This window comes from Mustela putorius, unplaced genomic scaffold (assembly GCF_011764305.1).
Source record: "Mustela putorius furo isolate JIRA1106 unplaced genomic scaffold, ASM1176430v1.1 tig00001069_pilon_pilon_pilon, whole genome shotgun sequence".
Classification (NCBI taxonomy): domain Eukaryota; kingdom Metazoa; phylum Chordata; class Mammalia; order Carnivora; family Mustelidae; genus Mustela; species Mustela putorius.
Genome location: NW_025421558.1, coordinates 142,452 through 164,474, shown reverse-complemented (window position 1 = coordinate 164,474; position 22,023 = coordinate 142,452). Strand labels below are relative to the sequence as shown.

Here is a 22,023-nt window from a genome sequence, read left to right as displayed (position 1 = left end):
CGCGGGCATTGCTACTAGAGCTGATTAATTTCAACTAACATTTGCCAAGCATGGACTCTGTCTAGTGGTTTCACTTACAATATTTCATTTAACCCTCATCAACTCTGTTACACACATGCCAATATTACTGTTCTACAGATGAGAAAACTAAAGGTCAAAGCTGTTAAGTAGTTACCCCAAAGCCACACAGCTGGTAGCAAGGCAGACTTGGGATTTAAACCCAGGCCTCACTCAAAGCAAGCAATTTTTTTTTTTTTAAGATTTTATTTATTTATTCGACAGAGAGAGAAAGAGAGATCACAAGTAGGCAGAGTGTCAGGTGGTTGGGGGGTGCAGGGAGCAGGCTTCCCGCTGTGCAGAGAGCCCAATGCGAGGCTTGATCCCAGGACCCTGAGATCATGACCTGAGCCAAAGGCAGAGGCTTAACCAACTGAGCCACCCAGGTGCCCCTAAGCAAGCCATTTTTTACATTTCAATATTATTATCTCATTCCAGGATGCTTCCTCTTGCTTAAGAGAAAGAATGGGGTAAGGGATCTCTTTACCTTCTACTACAGGAATGGGATTCTTTTTGTTTTCATCATACTAGTTAATTATGGTACAGAAACAGAAAACTTCTTGGAAGCTCCTTCTTCTTGAATATCCCTCCTCAAGCTTTTGTATTCAAGGTATCTGCTTATATTTTCCAAGGTCATGAATTTGCCATTGCTTTTATCAATAGGACTCTTTTTTTAAAGCAAGTTTAGGTTTATGGCGAAACTGCACAGAAATCACAGAGTTTGACATACTCCTCCCCCAACTTTGCATTTTTTTACATTATTATTTTTCTCTAGTTCCATACCCAAGTAAGCTTGCTTTCCATGAATTCCTATTGTACATTTTATTGTCATGCCCGGTATATTTGCTAGAACTAGGGGTAGGACTCAAAAATAAATTTGTAAGTTTGCTTCTTGGACAGACTGGGGAAAAGCTCCCTAGGATATGGGGAGATGGAAAGTTTGCATTTGCAGTCTACTAAGTGGGGACAGCCTTGGAGGATATTGTTCCCAGCATAGCACCACATTGCCCGTCATTGGGTCAGTCGAGAGATACTTTGGGAACCATGTTAGAAAAAAACCCACAGGTGCCTGGGTGGCTCAGTGGGTTAAGCCTCTGCCTTCAGCTCAGGTCATGATCCCAGGGTCCTGGGATCGAGTCCCACACTGGGTTCTCTGCTAAGCAGGGAGCCTGCTTCCCCTCTCTCTCTCCCTGCCTCTCTGTTTAATTGCGATCTCTGTCTGTCAAATAAATAAAATTAAAAAAAAAAAAACCACACAAAAAAACCCACGAACCATGAGGAAGAAGAGGATCTCAACACTTTATAATTCAGTGTCTGCATGAAACCTAGAGTCGCAAATGGAGCACACAGGACCCTGAATATGTAGTCATTACTTTTATATTTGCTAAATACACCCAGGATTTTTAAACATTAGAATTTTTTTTTTTTATAAAAAAGTGTTTCCAGGGAGTGCCTGGCTGCCTCAGTCAGTTAAGTGTCTGCTCTCCGTTCAGGTCATGATCTAGGAGTCCAGGGATCAAGTCTGGAATCCAGCTTCCAACTCAGTGGGGAATCTGCTTCTCCTTCTGCCTTCCTCTCTCCCTCCTCGTACTCTCTCTTTCTCAATAAATAAATAAAATCTTAAAAAAAGGGGGGGGTTCCATGATTTGCTCAGATCATTTGGGAAGGATTTGTGATTCCATGCCCCGCCCCTTGCCCCGCAGTGGAACTCTCTGGGGAAGATGAAGACATAGAGTCCCTCCCTCATATTCTTTGTGTTTTATTGGTCCAGTTGGCACCCTAATCCACTATGTGAAGACTGAGTGTCTTGCTATAAAGGAGTCTGTTAGGTGAGAAACAGTCCAGAAGCCAAGCTGCTCTCAGCGGAGCTATTCCTCATGGCAGTGACAAAGCTCAAGCAAAGTCTGAGATGCTCCATCCTTGGGTCTGTTTGCCTCAGGGACTTCTGTTACAAGGGAATAATGGGGTTTGGGGAAAATTGGCCTTTTCGAGAAGGGGCAGCCAAGTGTTAAAACCAAAGAGCTTTCTCTCGGTAGCAGTTAGGGGCTGACCAGGTGTCTCATGGCAGATTCTTCCCTTTGTAGTTTCCAATGTTTCCACAGGTGTCTGCGTAGGATGGTGCTGCCTCTTGAGGGGGCCTTGACCATGTCCGAGGGGGATGAGCTCTGGGTCTTCCGCAGAAATCTGGCTGGCAGTAAATCCCAGATGCAAAACTTACAAATTTCTGCCTTCTGATAGATGGCAGAATTTGCTTTCTTACTTTAATAAGCTGTGTCAGGTACCTGCACACTAGAGGAAATTACACAGCAATATAGCATAATTAGCTTTTGCTCCTAAATGAATTATATATTAGCTTTTACAAATTGCCTATCAAATCACGGGAGAAACAGAGTACTTTTTGGAGTCCCGGGAGAGAAGAGATGTACCAAACTGTATTATAAAAGCAAAATTGGTATAGCAGAAGGGATGGTTAGAATAATGACTTTGTCCGTGTTTGCTACCATGTTGGGTAACTCACATGCATCATCTCCTTTCCCAACAACTCTGCTCTGTAGGAACTATTACTATCCTCATTTTAGAGATTAGAAACAGACGCAGCCAACCTGAAATCCTTTGCCCAAGGTTATACAGGTGGTGTGCATCCGAGTGTCAACTTGAACCCAATAGTTTCTGGGGCTCCCTTAACAACTATAGGTCACCATTCCACACAGGGATACAGACTTTTGACAAAGGTGACCAGAAGCACAAAATATCACAAGCACAGTATGATTCGATGAATGCCCCTAAATCGAAAGAAGCATGTTTCACTGATTTTAAAATCATAGCTCAAACAAACCAACAAAGCAAACACACAGGAATAGCACATGCAGGCTTTGGCCCATGGAGCTGGCCTATTCCTTGGACCTTCCTGCTGCCTACTTATGTTCCTTTAACCTTATTCCAAACTGTTGGTATATCTGGTAATCCTCTGAGCGGCTTTTTCTTACTGCTATGAATCGAGATGCTCCAGGATGTTATTTGCTGCCTTCTCCAAGCCTTCTTTATTTTTTTTTTTTTAAGATTTTATTTATTTGTTTGAGAGAGAGAGAAGCAGATTGCCCCCTCTCTGCACTACCCCTCAACCCACAAGCAGGGAGCCGGTTGTGGGGATGGATCCCAGGACCCTGAGATCTTGACCTGAACCGAAGGCAAATACTTAACTGACTGAGCCACTCAGGCATCCCTCCATACTTTGTTTAGAAGTTAGATAATTAAGATTATATATATATATATATATATATATATATGTATATATATTTTAAAGATTTTATTTATTTTTATTTGACAGACAGAGATCACAAGTAGGCAGAGAGGCAGGCAGAGAGAGAGAGAAGGGGAAGCAGGCTCCCTCCTGAGTAGAAAGCTTGATGAGGGGCTCAATCCCAGGACCCTAGGATCATAGGTTTTAACCCACTGAGCCACCCAGGCGCCCCTAAGATAATATATAAAGAGTGGCACATAGTAGGTAGTTAAATAAAAGCCACTTTTGTCTTAGTTTTAATTACTCAAATACAGATTCTGGGTTCCTGTTATTCTCAGAACGCCAAATTAAGCCATGACCTACACTGAAAGAAACATATTTGGAATTTCCTTGACACTCATCAGGTGCTCTAGAAATATCTGCATTTTTTTTTAAAGATTTTATTTATGGGGTGCCTGGGTGGTTCAGTCAGTTAAGCTTCTGCTTTCAGGTCAGATCATGATTCCAGGGTCCTGGGATTTAGCCCTGCATTCATCAGGTTCGCTGCTCAGTGGGGAGCCTGCTTCTCCCCCTGTCCCTCCCCCTGCCTGTGCTTTCTGTCTCTGTCTCAAATAAATAAATGAAATACTTTAAAAAAAATATAGATTAAAAGATTTTATTTATTTGAGACAAAGAGAGAGTATGAGGGGGGAGGGGTCAAAGGAGAGGGAGAGGCAGGCTCCCAGCTAAGTGTGGGGCTCCATTTTAGGATCCAGGACCCCAGGATCATGACCTGAGCCAAAGGCAGATACTTAACTGATTGAGTCACCCAGGCGCCCGCTCCCCCTTTTTAAAGATTTTATTTAACATCTGCATTTTCAAATGGATGGATGAATAAACGAAAAAATGGTGTATGCACTTAGGAAATCACAGCTGATACTAGCCCAGATTGCCTTGGAAGTAAATGCTTAAACTCCCAATATCATTTCTCAAACTCCCAGTATCAATTCTCCATTTCTCATAAAATAACTAAAATTTTAAATTGACAGGGTCATGCCACTTATTACTGTTCTCTGTACTGGTATTTTTCACACTGTTCTATGGACTCTGTACTCCAGAAAAGGCGTTTGCTCCTGACTTGGGCACTGTGCATACCGATGAATTCAGCGGGCATTAGGGCTGGCATTCATGTGGCCGAGGTAGCCTGGCCTCTGGTGAAATGGAGTTGTCCCTCTGATGTTTCTCACTTGGCAATAAAGTCTTAGTAACCAGAGTCATCGCTCCGGCACCCTGCTATTTAATCTTTGCTGGAAAGTGATGAAAACAGACCTCACTTGTATGAGAACTCTTAGGTTTAGTGAAAGCAACGTGAGAAGTTGCCAAGTTTTTGCTTAGAAACAAGCACATGTTTGAAACCTTGGTTTTCTTTTTTTTAAGCTTCCTCAAGTTGGAAGCTTATAACACAGATACAAAGTCTGATTTAAGCAGTCCTTAGTACCGTCCTCGTTCAGTTTTTAAGATCAGCTCTTGCTGGAACAGAAAACAGAAAGCAAACAAGTCTCGCATCCCCCCTCCCCGGGCCCCCATCCTTTTTCAAATTTATCTAGATATTTAGGCAATCTTTCCCTTCCCGGGGGCAGGGGGGGGAAGTGATTGTAGCGCATTATTTTATTGACTCATGATTAAAAACTTCTGATGGGAAAACCAGTCAAACAGAGAAAACTGGCTTGGGGGGTCCCACAAGTAAAGAGAGAGCATACGCTCTGACAGCAGTAAGTACACTAAACAGAAATGAGACTCAACAGAAGAAAATGTTCTTCAAAATATGAAATCCTTTATGTGAACTTTATGCCCTTTGTGAGGAAGTTAGTTTTTTTTTTTCTACATAATGTGTACGAAACTGTGATCGGTCGTTCGAATTACTCTGAGGTTCGAGGAGTGCATGCGTGAGTGAAATTGTGTGTGGGAGGGGACTGACAGTGGAAACTCGGTGGTGAACACGGCGTGGGCAGAGGGAAACAGCACATGTGAAACATCACTGAAAGGAAGTATCACAGAAAATCTTATGAGGCAGCATTCTACAGGGCGAGTCAGAGCAGTGTCAAATGTGCTATGTATTTGCTCATTTAAAAAGAAATCCTACAATCAAAAGATTGTTGATGCCCAAAGAATCACTGATGAGAAACCATTACTTTTCTAACTGAACTAACATTCCTGGAATTCAGCCACATCCTATTAGCCAAGAGAAGATTCTAGTCCAGAGCTAGGGACTGGATTTTTTTCTACATCTGGTTCCACTCATGGAAACAACCACCTCTGCACCCATTATTCTCCTAACATATCTAGTTTAATATAAGAGGTGATTTCCCTATTAGTGCCCTGAGGTATGATTTGATGAGAGTTTGGTAATGCATATAAATGGATTTCCATTATACAATTAAAGCCGATAGGGCCCAATCTAGGCTTCTTATTGAATTTTTTTTAAACTAGTAGACATTTTGCATAGTACAGTTTGTGCTTATTAATTTACTACCTGGTAAATCTTTATATATTATCTCAGTATTTTTGATTACCAAGGGTTAGTCTAAGGGGAACGCAAGCTTTTAAAATTCATTTAAAATGGATGTTTTAAATTCTCTACTTGAAGTATCTGAAACAGGCTTTTAACACTGTCATGGGGTAAACTAGAAAGAAAAGTAGTCTCCTACCACTATGACTAATTTCAGGTAATTGAAAATCTATGGCCTTGAAATTACAGCAAAACTGGTTCATTTGTGACAGCAAATCAGTTTTTCTCCCGACAGATTTGTTAATTCATGTCATGTTTCATCATACCCATTCTGTAGGCACACAAGCTATTAGAACTCCAAATCGACACTATCTTGTTTGCTATAGATAGGATTGTAGGTGTCTTTGTTGAATTATCCAGGAACATTTGTGGGAACTAAAACCTTTATTCAGAAAAGAATACATCACAGGAGTAAGTAGCTTTAAAGATGGAACTTATACTTATACTGTTAGCTTAATCTATTATAAAATATTAAAGAGGACTACAAGAATTTTTCTTCTAAAGTTCAGAGCCAAGGCATACTACAAATGTGTAAGACTGAGGTTAATGATGTATGTACCAGACATAAAGGCAGCAAGTAAAATCTGAATTCCTATTTTTCTTACCCCCCTTTTTTCCCCAAGGAAATGATTTCACATTAAAAATATGTTAAGAGGAGGGGCGCTTGGGTGGCTCAGAGGGTTAAGCCTCTGCCTTTGGCTCAGATCATCATCTTAGGGTCTTGGGATCGAGCCCCACATAGGGCTCTCTGCTCAGCAGGGAGCCTGCTTCCTCCTCCTCTCTCTCTGCCTGCCTCTCTGCCTACTTGTGATCTCTGTCTATCAAATAAATAAATAAAATATTTTAAAAAATATGTTAAGAGGAAATTAAAAAGCCACTGTTCATGAAGTTATTTTAATAGATCACTGAATTTTTACTTCTAATGATGATGCACCTAGAATTGGCGGTACCCTTGCATACAAGAAGCAGATAACTCATAGGAGAGAGGGGCCTGGGGATTCAAACATGAGCCACATTCTGGTCCTTAATTTTTAGGCATTACCCCACCTACTTTGCAAAACAAACAAACAACAACAACCACCACCTAGTATGGAAGCATTGTTACAGATGACCAGTCTGTTGATGAGAAATTTTAATGAACTTCTCCAAGGTTGTACCAGTAGTGAGGGGAAGGGTTATATTTTGAAACCTAGGTTTGCTTGACCACGGAATCCATGCTATTACTGGCCACCTCTTTTAGAGGGATTTGTAATGAGTTTCACATCCATATCTAGAGTCAATTCATGGAAGAATGACAGTCTATAAAGCTCTAACAGCATGCCACAGAACTCTGACCTCTTCCCAGTCTTGTTTAATAATTTATGGTGATGACTTGTTTACATTTATAAAAACATGCTTAGGGAATTTATCAATGACATGTAGCCGAGAGCAATAAGAAATATTTTGAGCAACTGAATCAAGAGGAAAAATCTCTCAACAAGGTGGAACCATGAACCAGTTCTATTTAATAAGGATGAATGCAAGCCTCTGAACTTGGACTAAAATATCAGTTGCACAAAATGAATAGGATTAGAGAGAAGCAGTCTAGCAGGGGCTAATGTATAAAAAGGATCTGATTTAATTTAAGTAATCAAAATTTTACTGAGGGCCTATTCTGAAAGAGACAATGTCATCCAGAGAGTTCTAGATGATGGTAATCTCAATACCCATCAGTCATATAATGTGCCTTCCAAAACAACTCTGAAGTTGCAGATGTAGATTAGGCCTCCTCTACTCTATTCTTGTCAGATTTCACTGGGAGTATAGTGTTCAATTTTCTGGATCCCCTGTTAGAAGGGAGATAACCAAACTGATACTTGTTTAGAGGACACCCAAGGCTAGGCAAAGAGAGAACACAAACTACTATTATATAAGAAAGATGCAAAGGACTGAAGAAATTTAAGTAGTAGAAAAAGTACTGTAGAGGAAGCATAAGAGTCATATTTTTAAAGATTTCTTTATTTGAGAGAGAGAAAAGGGGAGAGAAAGAGCATATATACCCGTGTGAGTAGAGGGAGGGGCAGAGGGAAAGATCTTTAAACAGACTCCCCACTGAGCACAGAGCCTGATTCAGGGCTCGATCCCCTGATCCATGAGATCACAATCTGAGCCAAAACCAAGTCAGACATTTAACCTACAGCACCCCTCATAAAAGTTTGTTTTTTATTTTTATTTTTTTAAGATTTTATTTGTTCATTTGAGGTAGAGAGAAACAGAGAGAGCGCAAGCAGGGGGAGAGGCAGCAGAAGAAGCAGACTCCCTGCTGAGCTGGGAGCCCAATGTGGGACTCGATCTCAGCACCTGGAGATCATGACCTGAGTTAAAGGCAGAGCCCCAACCATCTGAGCCACCCAGGTGCCCTGAGAGTTATTTTTAATTACCTAAGGTTCTAGCATGTGGAGGAAGGTTTGAACTAATTAGGTGTAGACCCAAATTCTTGTCTTGGACCACCTCATGGAGGTATAAGAAGCTGGCTCTGAGAAACAGACTACCTTAGGGCGTCTGAGTTCTGTCAGTGACGATGTTAAAGTCCAGCTCGAAGGCCACTGATGAAGCTGTTTGGGCAGAAATCTCTGCATGGATTCATACCCAACAGGGTGGCATCCAAGGCATGTTCATACAAATCCAGATAATCATGTGAAGTTTGGGCTTCTGCAGTTGCTCAGCCCATGAATAAACAGAGTCTGGGGGAGGAGAGGAGAAGCTTCGAAATCAAGGGAGGCTAAGCTTTTTGCAAAGCCAAATGTCAAGGCTGGCTGAAGAACACGGTGGGAACCTGTGACACTAAAAATGGGCTGTCCGGGAACCACATGGTTTCTCTGAAGGATGAGATTTGCTTTCACTTTTGACAAAAATTACATGAAACACTCGCCAGACTGTCCAAGACTAGGTCCTTACCGTCCTCTTCTATGGTCCTTCATAACAAGGAATGTCATAGCGACAGATCTGTTTCTAAACCTAGTCTAAGAGATAAAGACTCTGTCAGGCAAAGAGCTCTAGATCAAGTGTTAATGTCACCTGGACACAAATCATCTTTAAGGTACAAAGACCTCTAGTCATAAGACCCTATAGTTTAAAAAAAATGGAGATTATCTATGAAGAGGTGCTTTGTGATTTTATAATCCTACCCTTTGTCTTCCAACCCAAGTCCTGTTGACACAGCAAAAAATTTGGAAAAATTTTTTTGAAAAAAATTCTAAAGACTAAACTAGCATTTCTTAGAATGACCCCATTCTAGCTACTTACTCTCAGTGTTCCATTATATGGAAGCAGAATAAGACTATCTTCCAGTCTTACAAAGGGCAGTCAGGTTATACATACTTGGGATGACCTATACTTGGGACATAGGCCAACATGAATGATCAACTCCAACTAGACATTGCCCAGTGATCATGAATCATGGAAATTTACCTGGCTTGCTTCCTGCAGGCCATCTGACTTTGCCCTTGTGTGCACTAGAATCAAATTATTTGAAAATAAAAATTCTAGTGGAGCACATTTCTTAGAATAATTTACAGTACTGTGAAACCCAGGAATCATCTCTTATGTATACCATTAAAACTCGGGTAAGTGATTCAGGAACTATTGTGCTCATTCTCTGGCTCTTGCCATCTTCCATTGAGGAAAACACGATGTTGGGGGAACAGAACTGTGTGCCACTGTGCTTCCCCAGCTAGAAAGACACTGTCAATTTGATCATATTGTAATATTCACTTGGCAGAACACCATGTTAAAGACATGCTGGTGGGTTTTTTGAGCTATCCTATTTATATAACATCTTTAGCTCTAGAAATAGAAGAAATAGTGATAAAACAGCTAATCCTATGAGGTTCAAAAAGACAAACTATATTTTCTAGAACATATTTAAAGAAGTAATGTATTTATCAATTTCAAATGAGGCACTCTCCTTTCTAACAAAATGGAAATTTCTCTTTGAGAAAGAGCAAGATCTTTATTCTTCGTTGGTCTTTACCCTTCAAAAAAAACAAAAAAACAGGATGTAAAAAACATCTATTTGACTTGTCCATTTACTTGAACCAGACAATCATAACTTCATCTACTACTCTGACCTGCATTTCAAGAGACATATCAAAGGCAGCTGACAATTCCACCATGTGGTATTTTCCTTCTTTCAGTGTTCCTTTCCAATTCTCACTGTAGCTGTGTCTGCAGAGGGGATGGTCCCCAGAGGGGAGAGGATCCAAGCCTCCTGTTATCTGGATTCAAGCATTCTTTTTATACTCCTACTGTTTGTCTAAGTGGTACCAAATGACACAAAGCACAGGTCTTTCCATCAAAGGGTAAACAACCCAGAAATGGCCTCAAAATAAGAAATAAAAACTGATAGTCCCAGAAATAAAAGGAAGTCCAGTCTCTATAATAGCAGACCAGGTGGTCAGTCCAATAAATTCATGTGAACAATGATCAGTTGAATTGGTGGCCGGAGTGGCAGAGTGGAGGCGGTGTCTGGTGGGGGTGGGAGGTATGAATTAACTAGACCAGTTTAATTATTTTATTAAGGGGTCAGTTTTACTAAGGCCCTAGTTTTGACCTGGAAATACTGTATATGCCTAGTTGAAACCTAGATTTGAACAAAGTAAAGGTGAGAGTTGAAAGCATAATTTGGGAAAGGGACTAGCTAGAGGCTCAAATTATGTGGTGTGGCTCTCTCCCCAGCTGGAAGCCACTAGATAATTTCCTCCATTTCATTTTGCCTGAGTAAAAAACAAACCACCTTAACATAAAGTAGTTTCCTGCAAGGAGAGAATAAATTGGTAGCATTAAATGATTTGTTCTCTTTAGCTTACAATCTGGAGTTGGATGAGATAAAATCTAGAAAAACTACAAATGAAAGAACTACATTCTGAAATATTGCTTTCTTTTGTTCAGATGAGCTAAATGTGTCTCTCTTCTTTAGTAGCCAAAGGCACAAGAACTAAATACAAAATTCCTTGGGGAAAAATGTTGCTACAGGGCTGAGTCCATTGGCTCCTTTCCCTCCCTTTATCCTCGGGAAGAAAAGACACTGAAGGGAATGCATTAAAATCCTTCTGAGGTTCAATTCTTGATCCCTCCCTGCCCCTCAAACCTCCCCAGCCTCTCTGACAGTTAAAGGAACATTGTCAAATAGGTGAGATTTTATATTTAGAATTAAAGTGCTTAAAAATTTCCAAGAGAAACGACATAATTCTGTGATACGTATGTTTGCTTGGGAAATAAGAGATTAAAAATATTCAGACCCTGAACTTGTTTCTTCCTGGTTGTTTCTGTGTGGGCAAAAGGAAATTTGAAGAGCTAAATATTCTGAACAATGTAGATATGCAAGCTATAGAAACCAAATCTTTCTACTTCAAGTTTTCCCTCAATTGTGGGCTTTCTCCCCTATAGATCTAACTTCTGATAAAACTCCATGCCATGATATAATCTCTTGCAAAGTACTGGGTAGGCTGGTGCATCTCTCTCAAAAAAAAAAAAAAAAAAAGGTGAATATATTTATATCTACAGAGTATGCTGCATCGCTCTCTTAGATTTTATGTCTGTTACCAGAAACCCCTCAACTAACTACTTGATAGTTCTGGGGAACTCCAGTGGAGGGGTAAGAATATTTTCCCAAGAGTGCTCAGAGGCAGTAAGTGACCAGAGGAGGAAAGCTCAGAGGCTGAGCTTCTAGGAATGACCCAGAGATGGAGTTTTGCATTTCCTCCAGTGGGAAAGTACTGGGGAATATCAAGATGATTCTTCCATCAGGTCACAAACTCAGAAAACTAAATATGAATTGTCTGTGCCTTTGGGGATCTGCTTCACCAAGAAAGTGATGACTAATCTCTGCTACCGAACATATAGGCTGGGTAGAAAAAGAGTGAGGCATGATTTACTAGGATCCAATGGAAGTGAAGAGAAAGTTGCACAGAACAGCTGGGACACACACATCCATGGTAAGGACAATTTCCAATGACTCAGCAAAAAAGGCAAAGGCCAGATGTGTATGCCTGAAGATGAGCTATTAGCAGTTTATTTGAAAATTATACTCTGATGAGCAAACTACTGTCAATTTTTAGATAGCAAAAACTACCTGCTCGCCCATCTTTCCTCTCTCCCTGATTTACAATGAGTCACAGAAGAGTTAATATTTTCTCCCCCTTAATCCCTAAAGCAAGTAGGTTAATGATTAATTGTACCAGCCGGTTTTGTTCAGAGAATCCAAACACTGTCATCACATATGTCAAGAGAGTTCAACTTCTCCGATCATCTATACATTTTGAACTGTATAATTTCACAGCATATACCCTTATGACAAAGATGAACAAACTGAGCATGACAAAATTAATTAACAATTAAATTCTTAGAGGGTAAATATGAGTAAAAAAGTGGCTTAATTAATGCTTTGTACACGCAACATTATGAGCGACCCCGTGCCTTTAAAAGCAAAAATGGTGGGGACAAGTAGATTGTTGGTCATGTGCTTTCTTGCAGCAATTGAAAAAATAAATAGCTCATGCCACTGGGGTGACTTTCATTCTAGGAAAAGTTAGTTTTTTCCAATCGGTCTTAGAAAAGAACTCTACTTGAAAAATCATTTTTGTAAGGTAACAACTGCTCTGGGCTGCATAAAACCCCTTCTCTTAGAGAAATGTTGCCCTGTTTGCCTAGTCACTTACTTCTGATACCTATGTATAACAGGGAAAGAGACCTATGCAACAAGGCAGCACGGAGGGATCGACCACTGAGATGAACCAGTGGTCAGGCAGCAGTAGGGCTGTTTATCTCACCCACTGAAGATAAAGATAGATGGTAGAATCCCATTGTGAAATTCCAGTGGAGAACGGAGGATGTCCTGTCCCAATGCTGGAAGCAGGCGGCCCATTCCTAGGTCTGAAATACTCCTTGGCTCCCCTTTTAGCCCCAAACAAGAAACTGTTCCTGTCTTCCTGCTTGAGGTAAATAAGGTTAAGCACAATTATAAATTACGTGCAGGTGATCCTTTGCCCGCCCAGACCTCTTAGAATTGCTAGCCTCTCCTGTCTCAAACTTTTCCCCTTTCTTCCTCTCCACCCAGTCTTTCCATGACCCAATGGCCCCCTTTTCCCCAAAAGGATTTAATACATCTCCATGTGAAGTTAAATCAACATGTTATTCTTGTGGTCCTTGTATGTGAGTCTCATCTCTACATGTGGAATGCTAAGCATCAGGAAGCAAATGGCAGTAGGTAGTTGAGGGCAGGAGTTTACTCAGTGCCTGTAAAAATCACCCCAAGAAAAGGTAGAGATGGGGTGGCCCACTCAGGCCACTATAGCCTGGGAGGCTAAAGCTGCTCATGGGCAAATTATGCTCTCAGTGTGGCCAAAACCCTACGTGCTGCCCGACTCACTGAGATTCACAGTCACACTCTCCAGAAAAGTAAAAAAAAAAATAAACAACGTTTAAGTCCAGAGACACATCAGCAATGATCTATATACAGGAAGCCCCTGGCTCCTCCCTCAACAGAACTAATTTTAAATAATAGAAAATAAATCTGGGTCAATTTTTGGAGCTATAAATCCAGTTGCAGTAATTCTGACCTCCATTAACATAACTATTATTTCAAATTCTGCTCTAACAGTTGCTCTGACTTTGGGGCCTGGGAAGCAATCCAAGCAACCAGAGAGAAGCAAGTCTTTCACATGCTTCAATCCCACCATTCCAGAAAGAATGTAAGGGAGACCGGGGCAAAGGACAATCTTTATTGTGTTCCATTCCACATTACTCCTACCTCCACTGACTCTCTCTCAACCTTAGCCTGCATTTCCTCTCTGTGGATGCTTGAATATCTTCCACGAACATTCCACGCAATTGTCAGTCACCTACCATGATTGGGCAGTTGGCTCCATCTAAAGACACCAGCCTCTGCCTTCAGGGAGCTTACAGTCTAGCTGGAAAGGCAGATCATTAAATAAGCACTTGCTTTAACTATAACTGTACCTAGTAAATAGTGATTGCTCTGTGCTGAGGGAGGGTCAGAGGTCATGCGAATCCCTCTCCCGAGGGGTAGGAGTGGAGACTTCAGAGTGTGGAGAAGTTGGCCAGGTAGAGTGTGAAAGCAGTAGAAAGAAGAGTGCTCTGGGAGAGGGGACAGCCTGCGTGAAGTTCCAGAAGGGAGAGAAATTTGACATGTTCGAGGAAGCAGAAATGACATCCGGAGACTTGGGTGAGTAACTCAAGACAAGGTCAAAAGGAACTGCGTGGTTAGACAGGCAATGGGAAGCCATATAATCTGGCAGGTTATATGATCTATTTTGCATTTTAGAAGATCACTAATGACAATGTGCAGAATGGCCTAAGTGGCTGGGAAGACTATAGCTAGGATGACATGTTAGAAGGCTATCAGTTGACCCCACGGCCACTCACTCCTTCAATCCCTTCAACCACATCAAGCCAAGTTCACGCTCCTAGGCATAGCTCATTCACCTCAGGATTTCTCTGAAGATCAGAAAATGCTCCTTTCCACACTACCTGTTGTCAGACTTACTGATTTAGGGCCTGTTCTAATTCTACCAACTGGGAGTATACCTAATAGCTCTTTGAACATCCTAAGCCAGGTTTCATGTCTTCCCTATCTATGTCTTTTCTGAGAATGGAGTAAATTCCTGGCTACCCATCAAAAGTTCCCTCACTAGTTCCTCACAGGATATAGTCTACTCCATTCCTTTCACCAACACTGGAGTAGATGCAGGGTCTCTGTTCTCACACCATTCTGTTGATTTATCTCTGAGTTTATATCTCTTGTAGTGTAGCTCTTGGAACTGAGAAACATACCCCAGGTGTGCTGTGGACAAGACAGAGGAGAGGAGGCCTGTCACTTCTCATGGAGAAAAGACTAGTTTTCTGGCAAGTAGAGAGAGCACTGTTCTCCAAAAGGCAAAGCAACAACCATCCTTTCCTTCTTCCTATGGGTCACATAATTACCCAAGTAAAGGCTACATTTTTCTGATACTCCTATAGCTAGAAGTGACCACGTGACAAAGATTTGTATGGAAGTGTTGCGAGTGACTTCTGAGAGGAGTCCTTAAAGAGAGGGGTAGTCCCAGCTGCTGCTGTTCCCTCCCCCTTCTTCCTGAGTGGGCCCCAGCTGACATCTCATCTCACCTCATGCCGGCTGAGCTGCAAGAGAGAAGGAATGTAGATAGATCACTGACCTGCAAAGTGTCTGCCTCTGCTGGATCATACCTTGGAACTTCTCTTACAAGAGAGAGAAATAAACAAGTACGTTGCTTAACTTACTTTTATGCTGTATTTTCTGTCACTTACAACCACCAAGTGAAGTCTGACCGATACACGTTCTTTAGGTCAGAAAATTTATTTCTATTAATGCAGCGTAGGAATTTGCTACCTCAACCACACCACATTAAGAAATGTTTTTTAGCCTTTTCCCCTTGATCTGCTAGAAGACCTAGATAGGTCTCCTTCACTGAAATGGTAGGCAAAAAAATCACCAGGGATCTTCAGAGGGAGGCTGGTTTCGAGAATGGATGAAGACAGACATGAAGCATTGGGCTGGGGGCCCCATTCCTCAAAGGGGCTATATGCTCTCTAAGATTTAGGTGCCACATTCTTCCAGGGCTGTGGGGCTTTGAGCAAGTCATGACAGACTGAGCACTTCTTTGTCTGTCATGTAGAACTTGTTCCGGGGAGATGAGTGGGACTATTGATGACTCCATTGTGTTGGGAACGCTTTGTCAGTGCTTCTGTCTGAGGACTCATGGCTCCTCTTATTCTAGTTCCCCCACATCCAGTCCCCTGACGCTAAATCTAACTGCTTAGTCAAAATCTAACTGCTTAGTCAAAAAGGTTTCTGTTGACTCATGTGAACATGCATCATGGCAAAACAGTGGCAACATTAATTGGCAGGAAGCCAAACCCACCCAGAAGTCTCCACATTTTCTATAAAAGATGAATTAAAAAAAAAATGAATGTGAAAGTCCTTGCATGTCTCATCAGTTTGGACTAATGCCAAAATGAAGACTAACCATCTCATTAAGCAGGGTTCAACTTCTAGTTCCATCCAGAAGAGAATCTCTTTTTAGCTAGAAGAAAACTTTATTGAAAACTCTCTCCTGAGGGATAAAGAGGGGAATGGTGGCCAAGAATCCACTTGGGTAAATTAAGAAAAGCAAGTTATATTATTATTACCAACTAGAAGGTAATAAGAACCGTAGTTCAAACAGATGAAAAGATCAGTCACAAAAAATAGGTGCACATGCCCCTAATGAATGACTTTGCCCATCATTAATCTCTATGGATACACTCACTAGTCTACTTAGTGTTCAGGGTAACTGTGACATCCCTGGTCAGGAGAACCCATGCCTGAACTCCACGTGGTCCAGATACAAAATGGGGAACTTCCAGCTTGGACAAGCTGATGGTCCAAGTCCATTTCTTGAATCAAATCTGAGTAAATACAATTCTCCTAATAAGCTATGAGCTCGACTTCAATCTTTTTCTTCTGTTTCTCTATGAGGAATGAATGGAATCTCTCTTGGGAATTATCCTGTGTCTAAGAGGAAAACAAGCACGAAAAGTTCCCACATTTGGAAAACTAAGAGCCTGACAGATTTCATCAGAGAAAGATGGCCTAAGTTAGTACGTTCCTCACAGCAACACTCCTGCAATTTATTATTTCCTTCAGGCCACCATTATGCCTCACACCACCGCCTCTTCCTGCTGACATCTTAGGAACTTCTGGACAAGTTTCCATCTGCAGTAGTGCAAAGTGCGGGGGTGGGGAGGGGTGAAGGGGTGAAGAGATGTTGAAATGGCATTAAGGGCCCAGCTGAAATTGGCCATTTCAGGAGATAAAGCCAAGAGCAGTGGCACTGATCCTTACATGACATGAGCAAAGAGGTAACAAAGGAGGGAAAAAATGGGAAAGACAATTCCATGTAACAAAAACAACCAAGATGGCGAGCCCTTCTGAACTTTTTGGTTTTCTGATCTAGAAGCAAGATTTCATGGGATTACAATGCTTTTCACCTCTTTTGAGAACAAATGGCTGGTTTTTCTTGTCCCTCTTTTTTTTTTTTTTTTTTCCTTAATAAAAAAGAAAAGAAAGGCCTCATTTATTTATGGATGCATGGCATGAAATCTGAAAATACAGTGTAAAGAATTATTTTCAGGATGAGTTCTTTAGAACAAATGGCATGTGCTTAATTGTATGCAACTATTTAGAATAATTATTTGCACCTTTTTGATGGCTCTCAAAGCATTTCTCTCTACCATGTAAATGTGACTCTAAAAAGGGAAGTGGATCTCTGGGCACTCAAAAAAAAAAAAGAAAAGAAAAAGAAAAGAAAAAAGGAGAAAGAGCAGGAGGACAGGGGGAGGGGAGGAAGAGAAGTAGGAAGTTTAATTGCCAGAAGGGAATGTGAGTTTCCCAATTACAACACTATCTTGCCATGTGCCATTCCCTCAAAAACTCTGTATCCTCTAGAAGTCTATTTAGAATAAGGAACAATTAATTGCCCTAAGTCTGGAGTCTTACTCTGTATGTTCCAAATTCTGGACCATTAGGATTATTCCCTGAGAATGACTCACATCAAGGACCTACTTATAGTCAAATAAGTAAAAAGTGTTTGTGAATAAATCAAAATGTCTATGAAGATAAAATCCTGTAGAGTTCAACTGCAGTCACAAGAAAACCAAATTAAAGGACTTGGGGAAGTCTTTAATGGAACCATGGCTTCATTGAAATCATAGACAAGGGGCACCTGGGTGACTCAGTCATTAAGCGTCTGCCTTCAGCTCAGGTCATGATCCCAGGGTCCTGGGTTTGAGCCCAGCATTGGTCTCCCTGCTCAGGGGGAAGCCTGCTTCTTCCTCTCCCACTCCCCCTGCTTGTGTTCCCTCTCTCTTTCTCTCTCTGTCAAATAAATAAAATCTTTACAAAAATCATAGACAAGGAGGAAGATTCTGTCTTCCCCATTGTGGATGAGATAGAAAAAAAAAAAAAATCAAACAAGAGGGAATAGCTTTCCAGCAGTTTTATTGGTGTAATCAAATACACATGAAAAGGCACAACATGGTCACCAGCCATGGAATCCCAGAATAGAATCAGACACTCTTTAGGAAAGTGCTAATTGCTTCAATATATTTCTGCAAAGCTGGCAAAAAAAAAAAAAATCAGAGATTGGGAGAGTGGAGGTAAAAGCTTGCTTTGAGCAAAAATATTTTGATCCAGAAGAGAAGCCATTTGAGATGGGGTCCACCAATGACTAATGTGTTCAGGAGAGTACTTTTTACCTATAGAATGTGTGCTCCCAAAGGACACATTGAATGCAGTGTTTTGGCTAAGGTAAGAATGTGATACATATCTGTTGAAAATATGAACCTATGTCATCTTTTTTCTCACTTATAAATGACAATATAGTCAAAACCACAAAAGACTCTTCAGTAATATATCCAAATTCTAATAACATTTAATCAACAAATATTTACTGAACACTTACTAGATGCCAGGCTTTGTTTTAGGCACTGGGGATTCAGCAGAACACAAAATGGAAAGTCTCTGATGGGGCACCTGTGTGGGTCAGTCAGTTAAGCATCTGCCTTCAGCTCAGATCATGTCTCAGAGTCTCAGGATTGAGTCCCCTCATCAGATTTCCTGCTCACCGGGGATTCTGCTTCTCCCTTTGCTCTTCAACCCGCTCTCACCCTCTCTTTAACTCTATCTCTCTCAAATAAAGAAATAAAATCTTAAAAAAAAAAAAAAAAAAGGAAGTCTCTGACTTCATGGTGTTTACCTATCAATGATAAAGGCATGGCATTAGACCACTGCCTGCACTAATATGTTTAATACTCTCTAAAAAGTGGAAATTTTAATAGTTCTTCAGATTACTTGACCATGAATACACTAATCAACTGGTTATATACTTCCTTAAGAATTGCTGCTTCTAGAAAAGAATGTAACAAGTCCCATCAGATTCAACCTAAAAATGTACAAAATGTTTGCTGACAGATCTGACTCTATACTTAATAGGCCATATTCATAATTTATAGATATCCAGATTTTTTTTTTTTTTCCTCAGAGGTCAGTCAGCCATAAGGCTGCTAGCTAAAAAAGATGGCACTCTTTCCCTTGAGGCACTGTATTCCAGGGGAATAGGTCCCAATTCACAGAGAAATACATTTAGACATCAATGACCAAATGTAAACATAAGTAAATGACTAACTCAAATGCAAAAATGCTTTTGTGGTATAGACAATGAAATGAATCTGTAACATCATACTTAGGAATGGGTGAATCAATGATGGTGAGCCACGTATAAAAATACTTAGCCTATATAAAGATGTATTTGTTGAGACATTTACCAAAAAATTCAGTCTGATCATTCTTAATAATCTGAGTTCAAAAACACACTGTCAATTGAAATTTTCTTTTCTTATCCACTATATCAGTGAAGGTCTTGACAGGAAATAGGTGGTACACTCCAATTAGGATAATTTGAGGAGTGGCTGTGGAGTAATCATCCAGGTGTGAGTAGGGAGTAGGGAGTCCCAAATGATAGAGCAGGAACCCCGGGATACTAGCAAAGACACTGTCACTATCCCTAAGCCTGGAGGCCCAGAGAAGAAAGAAGTTTCTGGAAGCAAGGAGAGAGTCGTCAACAGCAGGCTGTTTTGTAAGGAGCAACAACTTTCTGGCCAGAGCAGGCTGGAAAAGGGTGGAGATGGATCCACAGGGGCAAGTGGAAAGTATCTGACACACACACGAAATATGCTATTGCCCAACCAAGTTGATTAAATATTCATTCAGTATTCATTGAGCTCCTACTAGCCAATCCCTGTACTATGTGAGGACTCTAAAAAGAGAAGAGAAGTCATGGTGTTTGCCCTCAAGGAACTCAGAGTCTAGTGTGGACAAGAGACATACAAACACACTAAGTAAAATACATTGCTCCAGGCAAGTTCTGTAACAGAAATATGAGAATATGTTACAAAAATAAAGGAGGTTGAGGAGGAGAGATCCTTTGGAAAGGGACAGTATTAAGGAATTGCTGACATAGTCTTACCTACACTTTTGAGCTAATTATATTCAGGATAATAAAGAGGTCACTAAATTATGGGGCTGTAATTCTACTGATATGTTTATAAAGATAAAAGCATATGCATTAAGAGGTCTCGGCAAAGACCCTAGATGTGTGTGTGTGTGTGTGTGTGTGTGTTTTAACCACAACTATCAGAAATAGTTCAGTGCCTTTGAGTTATAGGGGAGGAAATGTGTTTAAGTTCACAGCAGAGAGAGAACAAGGACCCAGGTCTCCGGGATCCCTGCCACAGTGGGCATCAGAGTCTCTGTGTGTTAGAGGTCATGTTAGCGGCGCCTAATGGAATCTGTTACTCTCCTCTCCCATCATGGGTCTACTATATTTCATTTTTTTTACCCTTCGTTCTTCTTACACTGATTAGAGGGCCTCTCAAAACTGGCATCAATTAAATTCTTAAGAATCAGAAGCTCAAATCCTTAAATCTGTTACTAAGCAGTAAACTTCAGTAATGTGTTTTTCTCTCTACTATTTGTGGTAGCCTGTACTTTCCTGGTGTGATTTCTTTTTATATAATGTGTGAATTTTACAGTATGATGTCAACATGGTGAAATGCATAACCATATGGTTGCCACAAAATTGAACGCTCCAATCTGTGAATTGTTCCTCGAGCAATTACTGTAGTGACCTAATTGTTGCCATTTATTGTTTTGGTGGTAACAATTATTCAGAGTTCTCTGAGTACTTGACCCCTGAGTTACACAGATGTGGACTGCGAGGGTCCACTTATATGCAGACCTTTTTTTTTTTTTAAATAAATACAGAAAAATACCATAAATGCATTTTCTCTCCCTTCTGAGTTTCTTAATAACATTTTTTCCCTCCAGCTTATTTCACTGTAAAAATACAGTGCATAATACATATCGTATACAAAATACATGTCCATCGACGTTTAGGTTATCAGTCAGTATTCTGGTCAACAGAGGGCTATTAGTCAAGTTTTGGGGGAGTCAAAAGTTGTACATGAATTTTTGACTGTGCAGGGCATCAGGGCCCCTAAGGCTCTCGCACTATTCACAGGTCAACTATACTTTAACATAACAAACCCACCAATGTATTTCATTCACTCAGTTCTACGGGACCGAGTGTGAACTTCCAGGGACCATTCTCAAGGCCTTACCAGGATTGCTGGTACACAGTACATATGCTGTAATTGTTTCATCTTTAAACATACATTTAGAGTCTAGTGTTTAGTGTCTCGTATATTTCAGGCACAGAATTTGGGATACAAATATAAATTAGACATGGTCAGTCCCTTCATGTGGTTCATGCTAAGTTTAATTAAGATTTTTTTTTTAAAGATTTTATTTATTTGTTTGACAGAGAGAGAGAGCGCGCACACACGCACAGCAGGCAGAGGGAGAGGGAGAAGTGGGCTCTGCATTCAGCACAGAGACTAACCCGGAGCTCGATCCCAGACCCCAAGATCAGGACCTGAACCGAAGGCAGACACTTAACTGACTGAGCCACCCAGGCACCCCATAAGTTTAATTCAGTTTTACCAACTTTTATTGACCTACACTCTGTGTCCAAGGGCCAGGCTGGTGAAGAACTGGTAATGAGTAAAAGTATAAAATTGATGTTGCCTAAACTAGAGCCTCTGACACTTGCGGCAGCTCACAGGTTGAATTTCCTTGGAAAGCTGGATGACTACTTTTGGAGCTGCCCCCCCAAGTCACTGCCCCTGAAAGGCTGCATTCTCATCTTCTAACCTAGAAGCTGATGGGTAAAGGTTGCTTACTAGGAGAACCCTAAACAGCCCAACACTGAGGTCTTGATCTCTAGCAGAAAAGAAAGCTGCATTTTGTTTTTGATCTGCTGTTTTGTTCATGTTTTCCATGTGAGCCTTCAGCAGAAGATTGTTACGCATTTAAGAAGAAGGAAGGTTTATTTATACGCTTATAGAAAAATTGATATCGTTAGCAATAAAGTACCTTTTATGAATTTGTTGGTTCTAAATACTTGCCTTAATTTGTGTTTTGATGGAACTAATATTCATTATCGAGCAGATTAAGCTATAAAGGTTTTTATGACTTAATCTTACCCTTAGTCTTTTCCAAATG

At 40.7% G+C, this 22,023-nt stretch overlaps 1 protein-coding gene across 1 annotated transcript in view; it reads right to left on the bottom strand.

The window, feature by feature from the left end:
• Positions 1 to 22,023, bottom strand: part of MAML2 (mastermind like transcriptional coactivator 2) — a 344,972-nt gene that overhangs the window by 193,018 nt on the left and 129,931 nt on the right. The window lies entirely within an intron of this gene.